The sequence below is a fragment of the Physeter macrocephalus genome, chromosome 10, assembly GCF_002837175.3.
Source record: "Physeter macrocephalus isolate SW-GA chromosome 10, ASM283717v5, whole genome shotgun sequence".
NCBI lineage: Eukaryota > Metazoa > Chordata > Mammalia > Artiodactyla > Physeteridae > Physeter > Physeter macrocephalus.
In genome coordinates this window covers 9,137,279-9,160,725 of record NC_041223.1, presented here as the reverse complement: position 1 = coordinate 9,160,725, position 23,447 = coordinate 9,137,279, and the positions used below count along the sequence as shown (strand labels likewise).

At 42.0% G+C, this 23,447-nt stretch overlaps 1 protein-coding gene and 1 long non-coding RNA gene across 3 annotated transcripts in view; one reads left to right on the top strand and one right to left on the bottom strand.

Annotated features, from left to right (window-relative positions):
* Positions 1-6,003: 6,003 nt before the first annotated feature.
* On the bottom strand, positions 6,004-10,504 carry LOC102984162 (uncharacterized). The gene is made up of 3 exons (XR_448824.3): positions 10,155-10,504; positions 7,640-7,730; positions 6,004-6,479 (listed from the first exon to the last, which is right to left on the bottom strand). It is a non-coding gene; the product is annotated as an uncharacterized lncRNA (long non-coding RNA).
* Positions 10,505-10,671: 167 nt separating this feature from the next.
* The window catches only part of TULP4 (TUB like protein 4), a 245,770-nt gene continuing 232,994 nt past the window's right edge, over positions 10,672-23,447 (top strand). Inside the window, exon 1 of one of the 2 annotated variants that reach the window (XM_024122434.3) lies at positions 10,672-10,760. The gene's annotated coding sequence lies outside the window, so the exon portion shown is untranslated. Of the gene's footprint in view, positions 10,761-11,742; positions 12,329-23,447 lie in introns of those variants that run through there. The other variant, XM_055087417.1, reaches the window with a different exon arrangement.

The following is a 23,447-nucleotide window of genomic DNA, read 5'->3' as shown; positions in this document are numbered from 1 at the left end:
ACCCAGTGGAATCTAGCAATATATAACAAGCATATTTATACATATATGTATAAAATAAATAAATATATATAACCAGTAATATATAACGAGAATAATACATCATGACCAATTGAACAACATTTGAAAATCTATCAGTGTTGGAAATTCTCTGGTGGTCCAGTGGCTAGGACTCAGCGCTTTCACTGCTGGGGACCAGGTTTGATCCCTGGTTGCGGAACTAAGAAAAAAGAAAATCAATCAGTGTAACTCATAACTCACTACATTAGCAGAATGCAGAAGAAAAACCATATGATCATCAAATATATGTCAAAAAGTGCTTGATAAAATTTAACACTCATTCATGATAAAAACTCTCTACAAACCAGGAAAATATGGGAATGTCCTCAATCTGATAAATGCATCTATTGAAATAACTACAATTGACATATAATAGCAAAGACTGAATGCTTCCATTCTAAAATTGCGAACAAGCAAGAATATCCACTTTTACCATTCCTACTCAACATTATACTGGAAATCCTAGCTGGTGCAATTAGTAAGAAAAAGAAATAACAGGCATGCACGTTGTAAAGGAATAAGTAAAACTGTTGTATTAACAGACAACATGATTATGTATGTTGAAAACCTTATGAAATCTTAAAAAAAGACAATTTAATTTAGCAGAGTCGTAGGATGCTAGATCAATAAACAGAAAACATTTTTTCTACGTACTAGCAATGAAAAATTGAAAAATGAAATTTTAGAAATGCCATTTCCAATAGCGTGAAAAATATCAGTTACCTAGGAAATAGAGCCATCCATGTATCTCAGCTTCCTCACCCATGAAATGAAGATGATAGCAGTCCTCCCTCATATAGTTGTTGTGAGAATTAAATGAATAGCTATATTTAAGTACTTAGAATACTGCCAGACTGGTCATAAGTCCCATGTAAATGTTAACCAAGTCTCAATGTAAACATCAACTATGGGGTAAATGGAAGATGTGATATGGACCTTTTAAATCAGCACTTAATGTGAAATCTTTCTCCCTGCCACAAAAAAAAGAATTTGTGACTTATTGAATATGCAACACTGTGTTAGGTTTGTTAAAAATTTGAATCTTAGGACTTCCCTGGTGGCACAGTGGTTAAGAATTCTCCTGCCAATGCAGTGGTCATGGGTTCGAGCCCTGGTCCAGGAAGATCCCACATGCTGTGGAGCAACTAAGCCCGTGCACCACAACTACTGAGCCCACGTGCCACAACTACTGAAGCCCGTGCGCCTAGAGCCTGTGCTCTGCAACAAGAGAAGCCACCGCAATGAGAAGCCCACGCACGGCAACGAAGAGTAGCTCCTGCATGACTCAACTAGAGAAAGCCCGCACGCAGCAACGGAGACCCAGTGCAGCCAAAAATAAATAATAACTAAATAAATAAACAAAAATTTGAATCTTGATCTGATTCAATCTGATATCATGGTACTGAATAAGTTATTCCAGTAGGAGGAGCCCTGACCAAGAGTTTTAAAAGCACAGACACGTATTATCTCTGCTTTGAGGATCCAGACCTTCCATGCCCTAGAACTTGTCCTTCCTTGCTCCCTGTGTCACATCAATGAAATAAAATACTGCTGCAAACTATATTTTTTTCTCCTTAGAAGCAGTACATTGGAATAAATGAACTCGATTTGGATTTCAGATTTAATTTCTACCAGAGAAATAATGTAATTATCTTGTTTTGCCAAAAAAAGCATAATTTCCTACTTTAATAAACATCCACATTTGAGGATTTCAAACAGTATATATATATATATACTTATATATATTTCCTTCCTTTAAGACCACTATATAGAAAACTTTACAAATGCTTTTTTGGCCTCAGACCTCAAATTTATCCTTATGTTTCCACACTCCCTTTACTATTTTAAAAAAACAAAAACAAAAAACAAAGCCCCACACAGAGATTCTGGAGAAACACGCCTTCATCAGCAAGAGCCATTTTTTGTAGTTGTGTTTTAATTTTTATTTTTTTATTTTTTTTTTTATTTTTTGTGGTATGCAGGCCTCCCTCTGCTGCGGCCTCTCCCGCTGCGGAGCACAGGCTCCGGACGTACAGGCGCAGCGGCCATGGCTCACGGGCCCAGCCGCTCCGCGGCATGTGGGATCCTCCCAGACCGGGGCGCGAACCCAGTTCCCCTGCATCGGCAGGCGGACGCGCAACCGCTGCGCCACCAGGGAAGCCCTTAATTTTTATTAAATTAAAAATATTTTTCCTATTTTATTTTGACTTTTTTTTTTTTTTTTTTTGCGGTACGCGGGCCTCTCACTGTTGTGGCCTCTCCCGTTGCGGAGCACAGGCTCCGGACGCGCAGGCTCAGCGACCATGGCTCACGGGCCCAGCAGCTCCGCGGCATGTGGGATCCCCCCGGACTGGGGCACGGACCCGTGTCCCCTGCATCGGCAGGCGGACTCCCAACCACTGCGCCACCAGGGAAGCCCCTATTTTGACTTCTTAACCTATGTAGTCTTTAGAGGTGTGATATTTTTGTTTTTATTGAGGTATATTTGATAATTAAGTTGTATGTATTTATGGTGTACAATTTGATGATTTGATATAGCTATACATTGTGGAATAATCAACACATTCAAGCTAATTAACATATTCAAATAACTCTTCAGATAGTTCAACTTTAGCAAGAGCCGTTTTAAATAAGTATAATCACTACAGGGAAAAGAGAGAGTATTCCAGAGTAAAATTAATATTTTCCAAACTAACCTCAATATCCTAATATGGGGACAACATACGTAGTTTGTTTCTAACGATCATCGCATTATGCTAGCATTATGAGTTCTTACATTTTTGTCATTTATCTCATAGTTGCCCTTGAAGAGCCTGATTTAAAATCAAGTCAATGAAAGAAGACATGTCTCATAATCTCAGGTTGCTAAGCAACAAGTCTACTTCTCCACAGCATCTCTTCTTTTGTTCAGGAGAATCTGGAAGGTTAGCAGAAAGTATGTACCATTTAAGACAAATATATATATGTATATATGTGCATATCTATATATAATATTAAATTATTATAATTATATTGAATATATATTATATTGATCATATTTACATATCACAAATATATATATTTTAATAGAATAATTTCTAGGAAAACTATCCAATCTGTGGACTTTGTGTCCCCTTATTTCTCCAAGCCAACTACCTATTCCATCTTTCAACCTTATTAAGACAAATAAAATTAATATTTAGAATTCTTCTTTAGAGAAATGAATGTCAATGCATATTTTCTCAGGACTTCCCTGGTGGTCCAGTGGATAAGCCTCCACACTCCCAATGCAGGGGGCCTGGGCTCGATCCCTGGTCGGGGAACTAGATCCCGCATGCATGCTGCAACTAAGAGTCCACATGCCACAACTAAGGAGCCCACATGCCGCAACTAAAGATCCCACATGCTGCAATGAAGATCCAGTGTGCCGCAACTAAGACCCTTCGCAGCCTAAATATTTTTTTTAAATGTACATTTTTTTCTCATCCTTTAAAATTTTTCATATAAGATTTAAGTTTTCTGGGGACCTAGTGGTTAGGATTCCGGGCTTTCACTGTCCGTGGCCAGGGTTCAACCCCTGGTCGGGGAACTGAGATCCTGCAAGCCATGCAATACAGCCAAAAAAAAAAAAGGTTTAAGTTTTTCTTAAAACTAATACCAAAACCAAATATTTTTCTTACTGTCATACCAGTTGATATTCATAATTGTCACTGTATGTGTTTAGGGTTGCAAGGCCAGAACTCCAGAAGCTGACGATTTCCTGTAGGGTAGCTTGCCTATAATTATATGTACTTAATTTATAATGATTTCTCATCTCGTGTACTTTTATTTCTTAAAATAATAATTAAAAGACTTAAAATAGTACTCATATTAAAATAGATAAATACAGAATCTTTAACCAATATATCTAATCACTCATTTAAAAGAGCAGAGAATAGCAAGATAAAACTCATCGTCCAATCACCTTTCCAAGCTGAACCTTCTCTATCACATCTCACACCCCTGCCAAGTGGTTGCCCAGTCTATTTATTCTTTAATACCTCCAGTTATTCCTTTACTCAAAATATCCAGAAATAAATACTAGTTAACGTGAACATTTCCCACAAATACTTAGTGTTATTTTTTCCAAACTATTATAGTTTCCACATGAACACAATTTATTCATGCATCATCCATCCATCCACCCATCAATTTGTTCATTCATTCATTCATTTAGTCATCACATATTTAATCACTACCTGCTACTGTTCTAGGCACTGGAGATGGGGATACAATAGTAAACCATGAGACTTGCTCTTTTTCCTCCTGAAGTAAAAAACTTTTCTGATGTCTACTTAGAGCTTCAACAGTTCAAGATAGCCGAGCATCTATGTTAACATTAGCTGCAGTTTTCAGAAGCTTAACAAAATGAAATTTATTTTGTACTCCTTTAGCAGTCCCATGTAGGTATTTCTTGTTGGCAGTCAGCTCTCCATCCTGAGTGATTCAGAAATTCAGGCCCTTTCCATCTGGTGGCTTTGTTCCCTGGGGCCTCAAGTTCTTTGTGTTGAGCTGGAAGCTAGGGGAAGAGTTAGGGTGGAGAAGCACACCCATTTCTTAACTGCTGTGGCCAGAAGTGACACATGTTACTTCTTCTCACATTCCATTGGCAAGCAGCAGTCATATGGCCCCAATTAGGTAGAGAGGGGTGCTGGGAATGTTGTCCCTGGCCAGGAAGAGACTTGCTAGTTACCGCCTTATCTTAGGGTGGACAACTAGCCATCTCTGTGACACTATCCCAAACTCTTGCATTATTTTGCAGGTGTGAGTAAGGTTACTTCACTGTAAGCAATGGGGATCACTTGCCTATCTCAATGTAATGTTGCTGGGATGCATCTCTTTCGTAGCCTGGTACTTAAACAGTACTTAAATCTTTCAGAGCTTCTCTCCTTCTATCTAATTTTTTTTATATAACAAAAGTTATTGAGTATCTAATAAGTGATTCTCTTTGGAGCAATGCTTAGTTATATAGGTATGACTTCATATTTGTATTCATTGGTCTTATTGGTAAACATCACTTTCATCAGTCTCTGATTCTCAGAATTATCAGTTCCAAAATCTAAGCTTTTTACGGAGCTAAACTGAAAATGGCTATGATTTACATAGAAGTTATCAATTTTACAAAACAGAGACTGTAATGGTTTAAGTAAATGGCCTTAATCAGAGATTTATTTTCCTAAATGTGTGTGGGTTCTAGTATATTTTCACTGATTTGGCTATTTAGAGTGCTGATAAATTAGAGTGCTGTCAACTTTCATGAATGACAACTTTATCACATTTTATTCTCTATTCAATTTTTGTCTCGGGGCTTCACTGTCTTCATTTTGTAAGTAATGTCACTGATTTGTTTATGGAAACGTAAGCAAAATGGGTGTAAACGTCACTGAGGTCCTCAGAGCTAAATGTAAAGGACAATGGTTGCGAAAATTTTTCAGCTAGTAAGAGGGAACCCCACCTAAAACTGCTCAAGCAAGAGGGGGATTTATCATCTCAGAGAACAGGAAGTTCAAGATAGTGAAAGATTGTAGAATACATACCAGGGTTGGGTCTTCAGAGGGTCAACGTGGCCTCACAGACCAGTTCTCACTACCCTGCCATCCTGGCTGTGTGAGCTGATGCCTCTGGTGGTCACAAGATGGCAGCAGCAGCCCCAGACACTGCATCCTTGCCCAAAGGAGCAGCCTTCGGACTTTCTCAGGACTTCATCCTTTACATTCTCAACAATTAAGGGCCCCAAAGAGCTTTTAAAATATAATTACATGGGTTATATCTATCGATGTTTACCACTTTATAAATGAAAACTGAGAAACTTTAAAAAATATTTATTCGTTTATAACAATGGTACATCTTTATATGTTAATATAAATCACACATTTTTAAATGAAAAAACAACTATGTTTTCCAAAACAAAAAAATCTAGTGGGAAGAGTGGCATTGTTTTCCTTTTTTTTTTTACAAATCTCTGTAATGTCTTTTTTAAAATTTTATTTATTTATTTTTGGCTGCGTTGGGTCTTCGTTGCTGCGGGCAGGCTTTCTCTAGTTGCGGTGAGTGGGCGGCTACTCTCTTCATTGTGGTGCGCGGGCTTCTCATTGTGGTGGCTTCTCTTGTTGTGGAGCATGGGCTCCAGGGCGTGGGCTTCAGTAGTTGTGGCTTGCGGGCTCTGGAGCCAGTAGTTGTGGCGCACGGGCTTAGCTGTTCCACGGCATGTGGGATCTTTCCGGACCAGGGCTCGAACCCGTGTCCCCTGCATTGGCAGGCAGATTCTTAACCACTGCGCCACCAGGGAAGTCCTGTAATGTCTTTCTTAATAGAGAACAAGTGGGTTCTCGTATCTACTTCTGCACCCAATCTGTTGTGATATCGCACAGCATGTAACCTCTGGATAAGACCAATGTACATTCCTGAGAGAATGAGAGTGAAAATACAAATGACATCTTAGTATTATTAAGAAATCAGACCCACAACTTTCCCGGGAAAATGTCCTCATAATTTTTTTAGGAGCTAAAAAGCTGTTTTCAAAAGGCTTCCCGTGCAGACTATCACTCAGGTTTAATTGACCAGAACAGGATCACTTGCCTATTTCTAAGAAAAGAGAATAGAATTGTCAAGATTGGTTTATACCAGTGATTCTTCCGTGTGGGTCAGAATCACCTGTGGAGTGTGTTAAAACACAGGATGCTCAGCCCCCAACATGAGGGTTTCCATCAGAAAGTCTGAGGTGGAGGCTAAGAATGTGTGTTTCTAACAATTCCCAGGTGCTGCCGTGGCTGGCCCGGGATCCACTGTGAGAACCGGTGGCTGAGACCCGGATGGGGCTGGGCAGTGGCTAGGCTTCCGGGAGCACTGGTCAGTCGAGGACGTGGACAGCTTAGCACACTGGGGGCTGTTAGCAAGCAAGAGGGGAGAACGGTGGTTGGTCCAACCGTGTTTGCTATACTTATAGCCTCAGAAAATTTATGGTAGACGCCTGCAAAATGGAGAAATACTTGAACATTGGTCCTGTTAGTGACTTCATACTGGTGACCAAGTATATTTTGGATTCATGGTCAAGGGAAGAAAAGGGTGAGTGAGGGAGGAGGGACAGAAAAGGAAGGGATGGGGTAGAGACAGAAATTTGATTTTAAAATGCTCTTTCTTTCTTCTTCTACAGCCTTCCTAGCTTAAGAAATGTAAATTGGGTGAATTTGACATGGAGAAACTAAACGTTACAGGGGAGGTCTACGCTTTGCAAACTCATTTTGGCACTTTATACTTTAACAAGTCCACTGAGGTCTACAATTGCGTGCAGCCAAGCCTCCACCCCCTGGCAGTTCATCTTGTCCTTCACTTTAGCACGGCCAAGTTAAATGAAATATTCCTGACAGTGGGTTGTTATGAATATTCCAAACTATAGAGAAGCCACAGATTAGGAAAGGGTCCTATGTATTTCTCTCTATTAACAAATCTCATTGAAAGAATCATAGAGTTTTAGAGTGGGGAAGGATCAGGGACCAACACCCCCTCCCCCCTTTACAGGCTGAGCAGTGAAGATCGGAGAGGTGGAGTATGTGTCCAAGCTCACCCAGTCACCAAGTGATGGTATGGATGATAACCCTGGGCCTCGTGACGATGTCTGTTCTTCCCAAGTTCCAACTAGTTCTTCCATGTGGTGGCTAAAGCAAAGACAAAAAGAAGATATAACAAACAGGTTATATACGACAGAATAACAGCTGAGACGCAAGTGTTTAAGGCGTTTGATATTGGAGTAAAGTTGTTTCTGCTGTATTATGTTTTGGCTACCAGACTTACAGCCTGATCATCTCCAGTCCCAACACGACAGCCCTCGGCTCTCAGCTCCATGACTCTCATCCCTAGCAGCTTCCCGGAGGGCAGCCAACCTTATGAGGTTTGAGACCAAGCTGGTTCCAGCCCCGCCCTGGCTGTGCGCGCAGCTGCCCCTGGCCAGCCCCAGGTGAGGCCACGATTCCGTCTTCTCTGCGCTCTTGGAGCCTTCACCTCCGAGGCCTCCTAGTCGTGGCTGGCCTGTCATGGCCCTGACACTGAGCCTGGAAGAAGCTGTGGGGTGGGGGCGGCCACTCTCCACTCACTCCCCCTCCTTCAAGAGTGAGGCAGTTTTAGGACCTCGCCAGAAAAAAAAAAAAGTTTGCCCAAGACAACGATGTACTTTAAACACAACAAAATTAGAACTGTTGCACCAGGGGGGTTTCAAAGGCCAGTGGTAGGGTCCGCATTGCCAAATCTCCTTCTTAATGGCCCCCAGTTGCCTCAGATTTCTAAATTATAGGCAATTTTTATTTCATAATTTGAAAGGTTTTTTTTAAGCTTAAAATGCTGATTCACAACTGATTCAATAGATTTCTGTAAATGAGCCTTCAAGTTAAAATGTCTTAAGGAAACCATTTTCATCCTGAAAAGGCAGAGAGAGGGAATAGGGAAGGGGTTGGTGGAGGTACGGCGGGGGATGAAGGGCACCCACCCTGAGTAACAGGGAACAGAAAGAATAGTAAAAATAAGAACCAGCAAGGCACAGCATTTGGCTCGTGGCAAGCATTTAATACACCGGAGCTCTTATTTTTGGTTGAGTACCTATTACGTATCAGGCACTATACTCAGTGCTTTACATAAATTATTTCATTTAATTCTTTCAGCAGCCCTGTGAGGTAGATATTGTTATTTGAATGTACTGTTAAAGAAGTGGTGTTAGGCATGTTGTTCTTGTTATCACTTGTTCCTAAGTGGTAGAAGCTGGACTTCAATGAAGATACTTGCTTCGGAGACCATTCACACCACCGCTCACGCTGTGGGAAACTGCAGAGGTGGAAGACAGACCTGAGAGCCTTTGCAGTTTTGCTGAGAGTTGGCTGCATTGGTGCCAAACAGTGCTTGAATAAAAGAGAGTTTGCACATGTGAGCCATAGGAAAACTATGGTATTAGGAGAAGAGTGGTTTCAAGGTTAATATTTTTTCATTTTGCAGAAGAAAGAACACCCACGTTGTTCATGGTTAATGGTATTTGTTAAATCATTTTTAGGCTGTTATATCCATTGCATTTGTTAGGTCAAGAGAAGTTCTTCAACTGCATATTTTCATCTTTCATCATTTTACTAACTCTTTAAGGTCTAACAGTCAGGGTCAGATTTTTCAAAATTTGCTCCAGGTCCTGATTGCTGACCCCAGTTAATGCAGTTGAAGCAAAATACTCATTACGTTGAAATGGGGGAGGATTATCTTTTATGTTTAAGGTCCTCTAAGACTTAAATGTAGTTTTACTTCTGAAAGGTGTCAAAATTAATTTTAGAGATGTTATAAAATGCAATTAAATAACGCTCATATTAATACTTCTCTTGAACACATTATACTTATGTGCATACGTTAATGAGGCAAATATTATAGTTTAAAAACTTTTTAAAAATTAAAACAATCTAGGCAGCACTTGCCAACATTTGTGAAATTGTAGGCATGTAATTTCAGGAATTAAAGACTCTAGTCCAACTCTTTTATTTTCTTTCTGACAACCAGAAATTCACGGAAGCCAGAATTCTTAACTCTGAAGCCGAGCTGATGTAAAAATTTTGGCAAATAGGCAAAACAGAAAAAAGTGCGGAACACTTGCAAAGATTAGCTGCTATACTTAAATATATAGGGCATGTTATGCCTCAAATCAAGAAGAAAGGATGCTGCTCTTGTCTATTTAAAAAAAATACACATATGTGAACAGTCACACAATCAGCAGTGTCATTTCTGTGTACGTGATGGAAAATGAAGGACGGATGCATAAAGTTTCCGTTCCTAGCAGGACATCAATTTAATGGGGGGAAAAAGGCTGTGAATGCTTGTTCCTCTGTGTGAGTTAAAGTGACGCTATCCAGTCCTTTCCCCATAAGACCAACTGAAAAAGATACGATATATCTGAGATCAGATCATCACCATCAAAGACACTTCAGTGACTGTCTTCACGGAGACACACGGTGGTTCACACTACAAGCAACGTGCGCTTTCTAGAGACTTTCAACTTCAGTGTGATATCCACTTCCGGCTCAAATTAAGTTCGGACCGCACACAAATCATTACATTACCGGGTAGGAAGGATTCCTCAAGGAAGCGGGGTTCAGACTGGACTAGTTACTGTTTTCACTGTTATCCAGGTTGTGTAGTTGCCCCGAGGGACGAAGACTGCGGGGTGCGCGTGTGTGACACGTGCGTGAGAACGGGTGGGCGCGCGAGTGGGTGTTCGGCGGTTGTGTGTGCGCGTTGAGGGAGTGCTCGCGAGTGTGCAGTGGCTGGAGGGTCTGTTGAGTTGGGGGTTTCGCGCGTGGCAGCAGGCAGAGGACGAGCGGGGCAGCAGCTCGGGCCGCGGCAGAGCGCGAGGCGAGGGTGGCGGGGGCCGCGATCCCAGTCCGGAGCCAGCGGGCGTCAACGGCCAGGGCGCGGGTCCCCGGGGGCGCGAGGGCGCGAGGCCGGCCGGGGAGGCGCCTGCCAGCCGCGCCGGGTCACGTGGCGCGGTCACGTGGCGCACAGCCGGGCCCAGCGGCGGCGGCGGCGGCGGCGGCCGAGGGAGGCGGAGACTCCGCGGAGACACTGGGGGAGGCGGCGGCGGCGGCGGCGGTGGCGGCGCGGGGCTGCTGGAGGCGGAGGCAGAGAGGCGCGGAGGAGCGCGGGGCCGCCGCCACCGGCGCCCGGAGGTGAGATGGGAGCTGGGCTCTTGTCACCGCCGTCCCGGCCCGGGCGCTGCCGCCCTCCCGTGGAGGAGGTGGCGGGCCCGACCGCCGGCCGGAGCGCCCTCCGGAGCCGGGCCGGGCGCCTGTCCCCTCGGGGCGGGCGCTCGGGCCCCCAGCCCCGGCCAGGCCCCTCTGCCGGGCGCGGGCGGGGGTGCGTCTGGCGGCCCCCGGCCGAGGCTCGGGCGGGGGGCGGCGGGCGGGCCCCCTCGGGTGGGCTTTCCCGAGGGCGCGGTGGGGAGACGGTGGCCGACACCCGGCTCCGGGCGGCGCTTGCTGCCGTTTAGCGGTTTTAGTCTTTTGTTTCAGTGTCTAAGAAAATGGGGCGATAGAGGAGCTGGGTGTGCGCGCGCGCGTGTGAGTGTATGTGTGTCTGTGTGTAAATCAGGAGGCGTTTGGCTTGGAGCCATTTTTTTTTTCTTAATTGTGGAGACAGAAAACCCCTTAATTGTGGAGACAGAAAACCACCTTAATTGTGGAGACAGAAAAAACGGTTTCCCGGGGGAAACTGTGCTCCTCCTCTTCCTCCCCGGCGTCTGGATGGAGTGGATTTCCCTCCCGGCCTCTGCCCACCTTCTCGTCCTCCAGGCTGTCCCCCTCCCTCCTGGCCTTCCTGCCGCCCCACCTCCGTGAAACCCCCGAGCGAGCGGGGTGTCTGCAAAGCGGCCCGGTCACCTGCCGTGGCAGCTGCATGGAAATGCTGGCGCTTCTGCTGTTTGGTCTGTGCTGTTTCCTCTGGCAAATCACGGGGATTCCGCTCAGAATGCCAACCCTTCCTCTTTTCTCTCTGCTTAAAAACAAAGTGCATGATGCTGCGTCTGAAGTTTGACCGGCTCGGGCAATTAGTAGGGAGAGGTGTCTACTTTTTCTTGTCACACCACTTTAAGGTTGGAAAGGTGAGGTTCATCTAGCTTTGTGGAAGGAAATAAGGGTGACACAGTTCTGTCGGGGATGGATGTGACTTATCTGCTAAATTGCCATGGTGATCAGAAAGTCTTCTAACATTTCTCCCCTGGTGGACAGTCAGCTCCCCTTACAGGGAGCTCTGCCCTGGATTTCTCTATTTGGGGATTGTCCTCCTCTTTGTATTTTGCAGTAGTTTAGCAGCACCTTAAGGATACCCAGTAGGCAGGTTCTTAAAAAAGCACAGGGAAAATAATTTATTTCTAAGGTTTTGAAGAATGTAAAAAATCATTTGGGAGTCCCTTTCTTTGTGCCTCTCTGTGTCTCAGGTTTGCATTTCTTGGAGTTTAGTTCTTGCAAGCAAGGCCACCGGGAATGGTGCTGTGGTCCTGGACGATGCTCATCCCCAGGCCCTGCAGCACCGATTGCTGGGATTTGGGGTTGTGATGGATGGAAAGTGACAGGGCTCCTTGCACATAGCCACGCTGCAAACCAGAGGCAACTGCCTGGACTCCTGGTGATCGGTGGGGCAGTTGGGAAGCTGATGTCAACATTGTACAAGGACAGCTACGCTCAGATTGGGAGGAACGCAGCCGTCCCTTTCTATTTCTTGATAGTTTACTGTTGTGGAAGTGAGTATATCAATAAATTGTGAATAGCTAAATCTAGTGTTTAAGCATAGTACTTAATTTGTGTGAGAGAGTTGCTAGAGGATGTGAATTTCTTTGGAGAATTTTAAGTGCTCTATTTTAGTAAGGGCTGTGAAAGTAGCAGTGTTTTCCTGTGATGGGGGGAGGTGTTGTTGACCTTTAGAGTTGGAAGTATGTAGTACTGAGTTAGAGGGATCATATAGGGAAAATTTTTTTTAACACAGTGAAGCTTTATGACATGGGAGAAGAATAGAAAGCCCGAGTTAACTTCCTGTGCCCGAGGAATAGTAATATATTTACTACTGTTTATTTTAAAACCAACTTTTCATTTAGAAAAGATGTGTGTATCATATTGAACGTTTTAGTTTTCATATGGAGCTATACGAGTGGTAGTTTGATTATTTACATTTTCCCCACCAAAACTCTGAATGGGAAAAAACTTTTTTAAGCCATAAAAGGATATGTGGTTCGTGAAACCTGTTTTATATTGAACTTTATCCAGCATTGATGCTGAGATCCCCAGTGATGAAAGAACAATAAAGAGACAGCAGCTTTCCTTCAGGCTGCATGTTAGCCCTCTCCCTGGGTGGTGTGGAAGACAGAATGCAAAGCCCAAGTTATCTTTTGGTTTTATTGCAGGTTCACTGAGTATCTGAATTTCGGGAATGTTTGTTGAGTGCTTTCCATGTGCAGGGCTAAGCTAGGACATTGTTCTTCATCTGTTTCACTGCATTTACAGTATCAGTTATCTCTTTCCTGTTCTCTTCTGTGGATGGAGAAAGATTGAAGATAGATTGAGTGACCCAACTATGCATGTGATTCATCAAATGCATTAAAAAATTGAGTAAAACTTCTGTTATGAAATGTCTTGATTTAGTTATTGCATTGGTTTCTGTTGGTTCCTACCCTGTGAAGTATTTTCAGTATTACCAAAAGCTTTTCCCAAATTGTGCATTTGTCCTTAGTGAGACTGCAGGGAATATGTAATTGAAATGTCGAATTTCTTTTAATTTGGTTGGGATAATGTTAATTTAGTCAACTAAATTTTAACATATTGAAAATACTAAGTTTTTTATGATAAAATATACATAACGTAAAATTTACCATGTTAACCAGTTTTAAGTGTACGGTTCAGTGACATTAAGTACATTCACATTGTTATGCAACCAACACCACCATCCATCTCCAGAACTTTTTCATGTTCCTGAACTGAAAGTTTGTATCCATTAAACAATAACTTCCCATTCTGTCCTCCTCCCCCCTCCAACTCCTGACCACCACCTTTCTACTTTCTATCTCCATGAATTTGACTACTTTAGGTCCCTCATATAAGTGGGATCATACAGTATTTGTCCTTTTGTGACTGACGTATTTCACTTTGCATGTTTTCAAGGTTCATCCATGTTGTAGCATGTTTCAGAATTTGCTTCCTTTTTAAGGCTGAATAATATTCCATTGTATGTATATATTACATTTTGTTTATAAAGCTTCTAAATTTTAACATATTAAGTGTTAGCAACTGAGGTAATCTCATGATGATCAAGAGCTCTCACTGGAAATTATTTAATTATGATTTGTTTAATTAAAACAGAAAATCAAATTAGTTATTTTAAAATTTTATTTAATTTTATTTTTTAATGCACAGTACCTTTTTAAAAATTTTATTTACTTATTTTTTATACAGCAGGTTCTTATTAGTTATCTATTTTATACATATCAGTGTATATATGTCAATCCCAGTCTCCCAATTCATGCCCCCCCACCCCAACTTTCCCCCCTTGGTGTCCATATGTTTGTTCTCTACATCTCTGTCTCTATTTCTGCCTTGCAAACTGGTTCAGCTTTACCATTTTTCTAGGTTCCCATGTATGTCTTAATATACGATATTTGTTTTTCTCTTTCTGACTTAACTTCACTCTGTATGACAGTCTCTAGGTCCATCCACATCTCTACAAATGACCCAATTTCGTTCCTTTTTATGGCTGAGTAATATTCCATTGTATATATGTACCATATCTTCTTTATCCATTCGTCTGTCGATGGACACTTAGGTTGCTTCCATGTCCTGGCTATTGTAAATAGTGCTGCATTGAACATTGGGGTGCATGTGTCTTTCTGAATTAAGGTTTTCTCTGGGTATATGCCCAGTAGTGGGATTGCTGGGTCATATGGTAATTCTATTTTTAGTTTTTTAAGGAACCTCCATACTGTTCTCCATAGTGGCTGTATCAATATACATTCCCACCAACAGAATGCACAGTACCTTTTAAAAATATGGGAACCATAGGGGATGAAACTAATATGTATGTTATCTCCTTTCTGGGTCCTTTAATTTCCCTTCCATGTGGATAGTGACATATGGTACATCTTTCTGAAATTTGCAGCTGATGCAGACGATGTTTTTTTTCTCAGCTAGTGTTATAATGGTGGTATATTTTGCTGTATGGAAGAGCATGAAGGACTCACCCTGAGGTATATATTGTATAGGAATGTTTGATTATTTCCATTTATTTGCCACTTTCCAAAATCATGAGTTGGTTCCCTACCATCTTCCAATGGTAATGGAGCTAGGGTCTTTTCTTTCCTTTTTTTAAAATTTCTTTTTGAGGATCTTTATGAACTCCTCTGTTTTAGCATATATGATGTGTTTCAGACCGTTTCAATTATTGTCCTTTTGATGCTCAAATTGCCATATCTTTGGGCAGATAGACTTATTCAGTTTGGCTCTGAGTCCTTATGACACAGCTCGAGTAGCCTATAGTAGCTTCCTTGTTTTCTGGTGTGACAAGATGTTCCAGGCTCATCCTATACCTTTCCTGTTCCAGGTTTGGAATCAGAACAGACCATTTTTAAAAGAAAAATAAAAGGGAAATTAAATGACCAATAAATATATTAAAATATTCAATTTTACTAGTAACTGAAGAAATGAAATTAAAAGCAAAAATAAGATACCATTTGTTATGAACCGAATGTCTCTCCCCCAAATTCTTATGTTGAAGCCCTGTCCCCCAATGTGATGGTATTTGGAGATGGGGCCTTAGGGAGGTAATTAGGGTTAGGGTGGAGCCTTCATGATGGCATTAGTACCCTCAGCAGAAAAGACAGACACCAGAGAGCTCACCGACCCCTTCCAAAACACTTCCCTCCCCGCCCCTCACCATGCACAAAGAAGGGGTCATGTGAGCACATAGCTAGATGGCAACCACTTACAAGACAAGATGAGAGGTCACAAAAGAAATCTGCCTTGTTGGCATCTTAATCTTGGAATTTTCAGCCTCCAGAATGGTGAGAAATAAATTTCTGTTGTTTAAGCCACCCCAGACTGTGGTATTTTTTAATGGTAGCCTGAGCCAACTATGACACCATATTTCAATGATTACATTGGCAATGTAATTTAAACTCAATTTAGACCTTACTAGATGTGAAACAGTTTGGTAAAGCTTGATATAAAGTATTATGTTATTAGGATTATTTCGGGTATCGCTTCTCTTGGTAGTCTTAATATTTGGGCATTTCCCAATTTGGAGTGGGAATAAGGATGATAGTAATTCCCAGTGCTGGTGAAGATGAAGGGACATGTATACTCTTGGTCTCAGTAGAGGTGTAAATTGATGCACTTATTCTAGTGGGTCTTCGTTGCTGCACGTGGGCTCTCTCTAGTTGCGGTGAGCAGGGACCACTCTTCGTTGAGCCGTGCAGGCCTCTCATTATGGTGGCCCCTCTTGCTGTGGAGCACGGGCTCCAGGTGCGCAGGTCTCAGTAGTTGCGGCACGCAGGCCCTAGAGTGTGCGGGCTTCAGTAGTTGTGGCTTGCGGGCTCTAGAGCACAGGCTTAGTAGTTGTGGCTCGTGGGCTTAGTTGCTCCATGGCATGTGGGATCTTCCCGGAGCAGGGATAGAACCCGTGTCCCCTGCATTGACAGGCAGATTCCTAACCACTACACCACTAGGGAATTCCAATGCACTTATTCTAAATAGCTATTATTATGTGTCAAAACGTAAAATTTGCATAGCCTTTAACCCAGCAAGCCCACATTTAGGAACTTATCCTAAAAAAATAGTAGGAAAAGATAGCAAAGATATATGTATACAGTAAAGAACTATTTACTATATACAGTTATTTAGTAAATAACTGTAAGTAAGGAATTGATTAAATAGATTAGGGTACCTTATTTGCATACAGCCATTGAAAATAATGATATAAATCTATATTAACCAATTGGAAAGATGCCCATTATATATTATTGAGTGAAAAAGAGAGGTTACAGAACTGTAGGCATAGCAATTACATATAATATAGGCATAGAAAATGCTGAACGACTAGGCTTTGGAGACCAAGAGTCAGACCTTCGAGGAGCTAGGCTTCAGGAAACGCCTAACGGGCAGTCTGTTTCAGGTGCCATGGTCTTGAAGACAGCACCCACTGATTTCATTCTTGTGTCGGAAGATTTAGTTTTCCTGGGGAGACTATGATTGGCCTTGTTAGGTAATTTGCCGTGTGTGTGTGTGTGTGTGTGTGTGTGTGTGTGTGTGTGTGTGTGTGTGTGTGTGTGTGTGTGTGTGTAGGTAATTTGCCTTGTGTGTGTGTGTGTGTGTGTGTGTGTAGGATTGCTCTCTGTTGACAGTCCCACAAAGATATAGAATGGAGGAATCACAAGGTGAGTTGGGGTGCTTTTAACTAAAGAAGGGGAAGACATTCCAGGAAAACAAGGCGATAGATGCCCGCTACACATTCAGTTAAAATTAAATATCCTTTGCTGATAAACATTGAATTAATTACTGCATCTCCATAAATTACTACAGACTCTGATAAATGCTTTCTTTTCCTTTTAACTTCTGTTTTTGGCATGTTAGGACCTATACCAGTGGGTCAACTCTATTTGATTTCTGGCTTTCATAGAAAATGGGTCAAAATTAAAATTTTGGATTATTCTTGGATTTTAAAAATTATGCTTTTTCCCTTTAAATGTGGTTAATTCAGAATCAAATAAATTTCTCTGATGTCAGTAAGTAGAAATAGAAATCTTTGCACTTGTGTGGTGACAAGGATACCCACCTTTAAGAGAAAGAGTATTTTAAGAATAGAATGGAAAAGTAGTGTTTATGGAAAGCCTCCTAGTAATGGCGTAGTAGGCTGTAGAGTGTAGAAAATTATTCTGTAGGTGTGCAGAGGTGCTGTGCAGATAATACAGACTCCCTTGAACATCTTTCTCACTGGTATTATTTCTAATCAAAAGCACAGTTAGAGTCAAAATGGATGTGAAAGAGCTTTGAGAAAGATAACACACACTACAACTTCAGATTTACAATTTCTCACTTTTTAAAAATTAAAGACTTAATTTGGACCTTAATGGATGTGAAAGGATTTGGAAATGCATAATATAAGTTATTATGTTGTTAAAATTATTTCTGCTCTTTCTTTTTTCGGTAGTCTTAATACTTGGACGTTTTCTCCCAGTTTGGAATGGGCATAGTAGAGCCGCTGGGTTAAAGTTTTTCTTGTATCAGATCTGTTCGTGTCTGGTTAAGGCTAAGAAGTGGGCCTTTTTCGTGAATAATTTGTATGACAGTCTCAGCCTTTCCTCTGAATTCTCACCTGTTGATCCCAAGCTAGTTACTGTTTGGGACACTTGGTTCTACAGGCTGTTTGGTATCTACTTTCTAAAACTGTTGCTTAGTGTTTTCAAATTCTCCTTTGATAGAGACAAATATCACTGGGTTCAGAATTTTTTCATCCTAACTGAATGTTTCTTTGACCAGTTTCTTGCAATCAGCAAGGGAAGATTAGTTTAAATTTCGGAGGCAGTTACACGTGTGTGTGTGTGTGTGTGTGTGTGTGGTGTGTGTGGTGTGTGTGTGGTGTGTGTGTGTGTGTGTGTGTGTAATTTTCAGTCTCTGGCAAGAGAAATGAAGAGTCTTGTGTAGAACATACTTTGAGTACCATGTTGTTGACCCCCTATGAACCTTTCCTTCATCTTTGGTTTTTAAGAGAATATGATACCGTCCTGGGGAACACCTGGCATTGTGTCAGAGTGCCAGAGGTCCTCCGTGATGACAGGCTGGTTAGTACTGGGACAGTATTAATATTCCAGAAAAGCTGATCAGTAGTGACGTTACCATGTGCTGAGAATATGCAGGATTATCTTCACATGTAAATCAGTTTCTTAAGCTTCAGACAGTCCTCTTAGCCACAAACCAGATGGACAAATTCAGCTCCAATGGTTAGAATATCAAAACATGCATGATAAGAAGTTAGCCTGATGCTGTGGATGAAAACCCTGGACACCAGAGCTGACATTTCAGGTGGCCATAGTTACTGTGTTAAATCATCAGGAAATTTATGTATTAACATCTGTCATACTACACAAGAATGCCTTCAAAAATTCATTCCTGGATTTAACTTACCTGAAAGAAAGAAGTTTAAAGAGGTTGGATCATGGGGACAGCTAGGTGGATGAATGTGGCTAAACCCAGGTCACATTTTCCAGTGCCTGCAAATAGTTGGAACCCTTTTTGTTTTTGTGCTTGCCATCTTTTCCCAGGAAATGAGAAACCCAGTCTGTGTTTCCTTTGTAGGAAGTTAACTTTTCAGAATTTTCTGATATCTGAGTGATGAAATAAATTCTGTAATATTTGAAATGCTTGGAATAAAATACAGCAACTCTTAGTAAAAGAAAGCTCACAGTTTGCTTATCTTATTCCAATAGTAGTAATTTTTAATACTGTGACAGAGTGAGAATGAAAGTGGCACACACATTGTTCTGTCTCCTCACCCAGCTTTGATTTTGAGGGACTCGGGGATAAATTAAGTAGCGTGGGATCGGGGTCCCGCCCACAATCCATCCGTCATAGCTAACTGGAGCATCACTTCCCAGCCTTTTTGGATTTATGGCGTCCTGTTTGTGTTTGATTTTGCATCTGCTTCCTCCTCACCATTCTTACAGCTACGACAGCCAGGTCTCTGTTATCAGTGGAGAGCGAAGTGCTGATATATGAAGTCCACAAGTTATCACCATAATTCAGTTTTATCTAATTATGTCAACTTTTAATTTTAACTAATCAGCATCACATCTTTTCTGGACCATTAACAAGCTGCACGATTACATTGCTGTATGGAATAGATTTATTTAAGTTTTTGATCAGCTAACTAACGTTGTTTTGAAAAATTTCGTGATACAGTACAGTGAATAGGACTTGTACTTATGTGTATTTATGTGCAAGAAATGGGATAGAGAAACATTAAGTACCATTGTAGGTCCCTCCTAGGCTACAAATGCTTTTCTTCACAGAGGTATTTATAGAAGCAATAATGTTTATGAGGTGCTTTGACATCAGCCTCCTATGAATTTAATGTAATAAGTTTATTGTAAGTAAGTAGAGAAGTCTCAGGATTAACCCATGGTTCAGAAATGGTGCATCGTTTTTAATTCTGAGAGCCTTGGGATATCCCATTGTCTTCCCTTTCTTTTCTGTCTGTGATTTGCAAACAATGGTGATCTCTGCTGATTAATGGTCATAGAAATGGAATCTCCTTGGCCGTCCTTCACCCGTGTTCAGATGGTGAAGTTTTTCTCTTTCATGTGACATAGAAGGATGTGCATGTACTTGGCTTTGGGGTATTGAGCTATTTCTCTGGTGTATGTAAGACAGCTGAAACTTGTGGGAGAGGGGTAAGCACTGTCATGTGAACTATACCAGTAATCACCGGAGGTCAATTTAAGCCAGTTACTTCAAACCTTTTACTAGATGGTTAATGACGAGCACAACTGGTTTGAGTTAAACCTCCTTTGGTGCTAATGAGCAGTAAGGTGGACCCAAGGTGCGATGTCTGAGGAAGGAGGCGTGCTGGGGAGTCTGGAGTTATTCACAAATTAGATCATGAGTGAGCTTCAAGAAGTTAAGATTGCGTTTAATTCTACTCTTCGTTTTGTGTCTACTTGGCTTTAAGTACTGTCTTAAGTACTTAGAGTTAAGACATGAACTACTATCTTGTAGCATAGGAAACTCCAGGTAAGTAGGGCAACAGAAAGTCTGCCTAAGGTTAATGGAAGAATGTAATCAACTGGGATGCAAACTTTTAGCTCCTGAATTTTTATCTAGTGGTTTTAATCATGGTCACACTATTCTGCGTGAAAAATATTTTATTTCTTGACTTCTGTATTTTATGTATGGAACTTCAATGTTCTTTTTGCTTCTTAATTTTAATATGATAATATGACTAACTAACATTAATTCTTAGTATAATTCTAACTCTGACATAAAGTCTACATATATGGGGACACCTTGAAAGTAGTATAGTCTTTCTTCAGATTCTCTGGTCCACTTCTAAATTTAAAAGCACAGAAATAACAACAACCAAAAAATTACTAAGATAGGTTGGTTCTAATATAAACTGCTGAGTTAGTTGTAACTGTATTTTATTTTATTTTTTTTTAAACGTTTGACTTCACTCCCTCCCTTTTTATTTTTATTTTTTGTGGTACGCGGGCCTCTCACTGTTGTGGCCTCTCCCGTTGCGGAGCACAGGCTCCGGACGCGCAGGCTCAGCGGCCATGGCTCACGGGCCCAGCCGCTTCGCGGCATGTGGGATCTTCCCGGACCGGGGCACGAACCCGTATACCCTGCATCGGCAGGCGGATTCTCAACCACTGCGCCACCAGGGAAGCCCTGTATTTTATTTTAAGAAGGTGCTTTTTCTTTGAATAGGTGCGTCTCTCTAGAAATCCAGGTAAAGGGGGCTCCAGGTGGGAGGCGACTGCCCACCTGTGGTGAGTGCTTTTTTGATTCCTTTTTTTCTGATTGGCTGGTGCTGAAATTTGAATCTGGTTTTGACCTGCGAGGTCTTTGCACACCTTAGTCTTTTCTCAGGATTCCCACTTCTGGTTGTGGTTTGACCTGTTTTCACTATTGTGGGCACCAAGTAGGTAAGCTTGACATATTGTGCTCATAAAGAAGAAAAGAGTCCTAGATTCTAGAAGGAGACTTTGGTTAGGAGTGGTCCAACAAATTGAACAGGGTTAGCCGCTGTGGGGAAGGCTGCACTGAAGCTCTTCTTTCTCTAGCAGAGCCCCCAGGTGTGGGGGGCCGTCAGAGGCGGTGGGTGGAATGGGAAGAAACGTGGTTTAAGGGGACTGAATTCGAGTTTGGACATACAGATTTGAAATGCGTGAAAGCAGTTGTAGCAGATGGAGTACCTAGGCATGTGGCCTTTTTTAAAAAATTAAAAAATATATGAAGTTTGCTGTGTTATGTATATTAACCCCTTTTCTCGCGTGTATATTATAAATATTTTCCCAGTTTCCTGGTTGTCTTTCAACTCCAACTCTGTTCATGGCATATTTTATGTATAAAAGTTTAAATTTTCTATGTAGTCAAGTCTTTCAATCTTTTTTCCGTAGTTTCTACTCTGATGGTTTGCTTAAAAAATCTTTTCCCATGGAGTGTGTTTTTTCCCCCTTCTTTATTTTTTTTTTTTCTTTTTTAAGCAGACAGGTGTTTTAAACATTTTTTTTTTTTTTTTTTTTTTTTGTGGTACGCGGGCCTCTCACCGCTGCGGCGGCTCCAGACGCGCAGGCCCAGCGGCCACGGCCCACGGGCCCAGCCGCTCCGCGGCACGCGGGATCCTCCCGGACCGGGGCACGAACCCGCGCACCCCGCATTGACAGGCGGACTCCCAACCACTGCGCCACCAGGGAAGCCCTTAAACTATTTAAAATAAGCTTTGTATCTTAGAATAGTTTTGGATTTACAGAAGGTACAAAGATACTCGGTACAGAGAGTTCCTCCGACCCTTCACCCAGCTTCCTCTAATGTTATCCTACAAAACTATAGAACATTTGTCAAGACTAAGAAATTAACATTGATACGTTGTCATTAACTAAACTCTAGACTTCCTTCTGATTGCACCAGTTTCACTGATGTCCTTCCCCAGGGCACTACACTGGATTAAGTGGGGTGGGTTTTGAAGAGGCAGGACCACACATGGCAACGTGCTCTGTGGAGAAGCTGAGCTCAAGACACTGCACTGGTGTGGGACATGGCAGCTTTATGGTTTACAGAATTGTTTCACACATACACATGATTTAGATGGAAAATATTCTTGATCATCAGTCTTATCAGACACACCTGCCCCTTGGAAGTGTGTGTCTTGGGAGTGGCACTGTTCTGCATGTGTGCGACCACAGGGAACTTGGGCAGAGAAATACCTCTCAAACTGTCCAGACTGCCAGTTGCTGCCTCCGTTTTCCCTGCATTGTAATTCCCTAAGATGTCTTTGCTCTCACAGTGTTACCTGGTTCTTCTGCCTGGACTGGAGTGGAAAATCATATGTTGTTGATTTTTAAGTCTCGGAGAGAAAGGCACCCTCATTGTGAGGAAGCGTTTTAAGTTCCTAGACATCAAAGTAAGCCCAGAATATCACTGCTTTCACCCCCTAGAATCACGGTACTCGGCATGGCTAGTCTTCTAACTTTACTGCCCAAATGAAGGGTGATGTATCTAATGAGAAAAAATGTGGTTGGCGTAGATGAACACATATCTTACTCTTTAGATGGGTTTGAGACTCTGTGGCTCGCTTGCCCATCTCTACCCCACGGTAAGTGGAGACAGATGAATGAAGTAAGAGGTGGGGCGGGCAGGTGGGAAATTAGGTAGAACACAAGCCATGTTGGGTGGCTCCATGCCCACACTGCCTGATAGAAATAGCATTAGCAGGGAGGCCTTAGTTACCTCTGCACTTACTATCTATAGGCATCGCGACTCACACACGTTCACGTGAGTTGGGCTGAGCTGTCTCGTGGGGAACCACTGGCTTCTACTTGTGCATTCAAATCAGTCTCCCCTCTCCTAACTGAAAACACTTAGGGTTTCTTAGCCTTTTCTGACTTGTAAAACACCACCACCCTGCCTTTCGGTTTAGAAGGCAGTGAGAATATGATTGCTGTGCATGCCTGAGGAGGAGGGATCAATGAAAAAGGGAAGAGGACCCTGGGTTGGCTTTCTACAGACCCCTAAGACAGTTTCTATAGGGTTCTGTTCCACCTCAACTCAGAGAGAATCGGTAGATCATATTGGAAAGCCTCCAACCAAGTCATAAGTAAATCA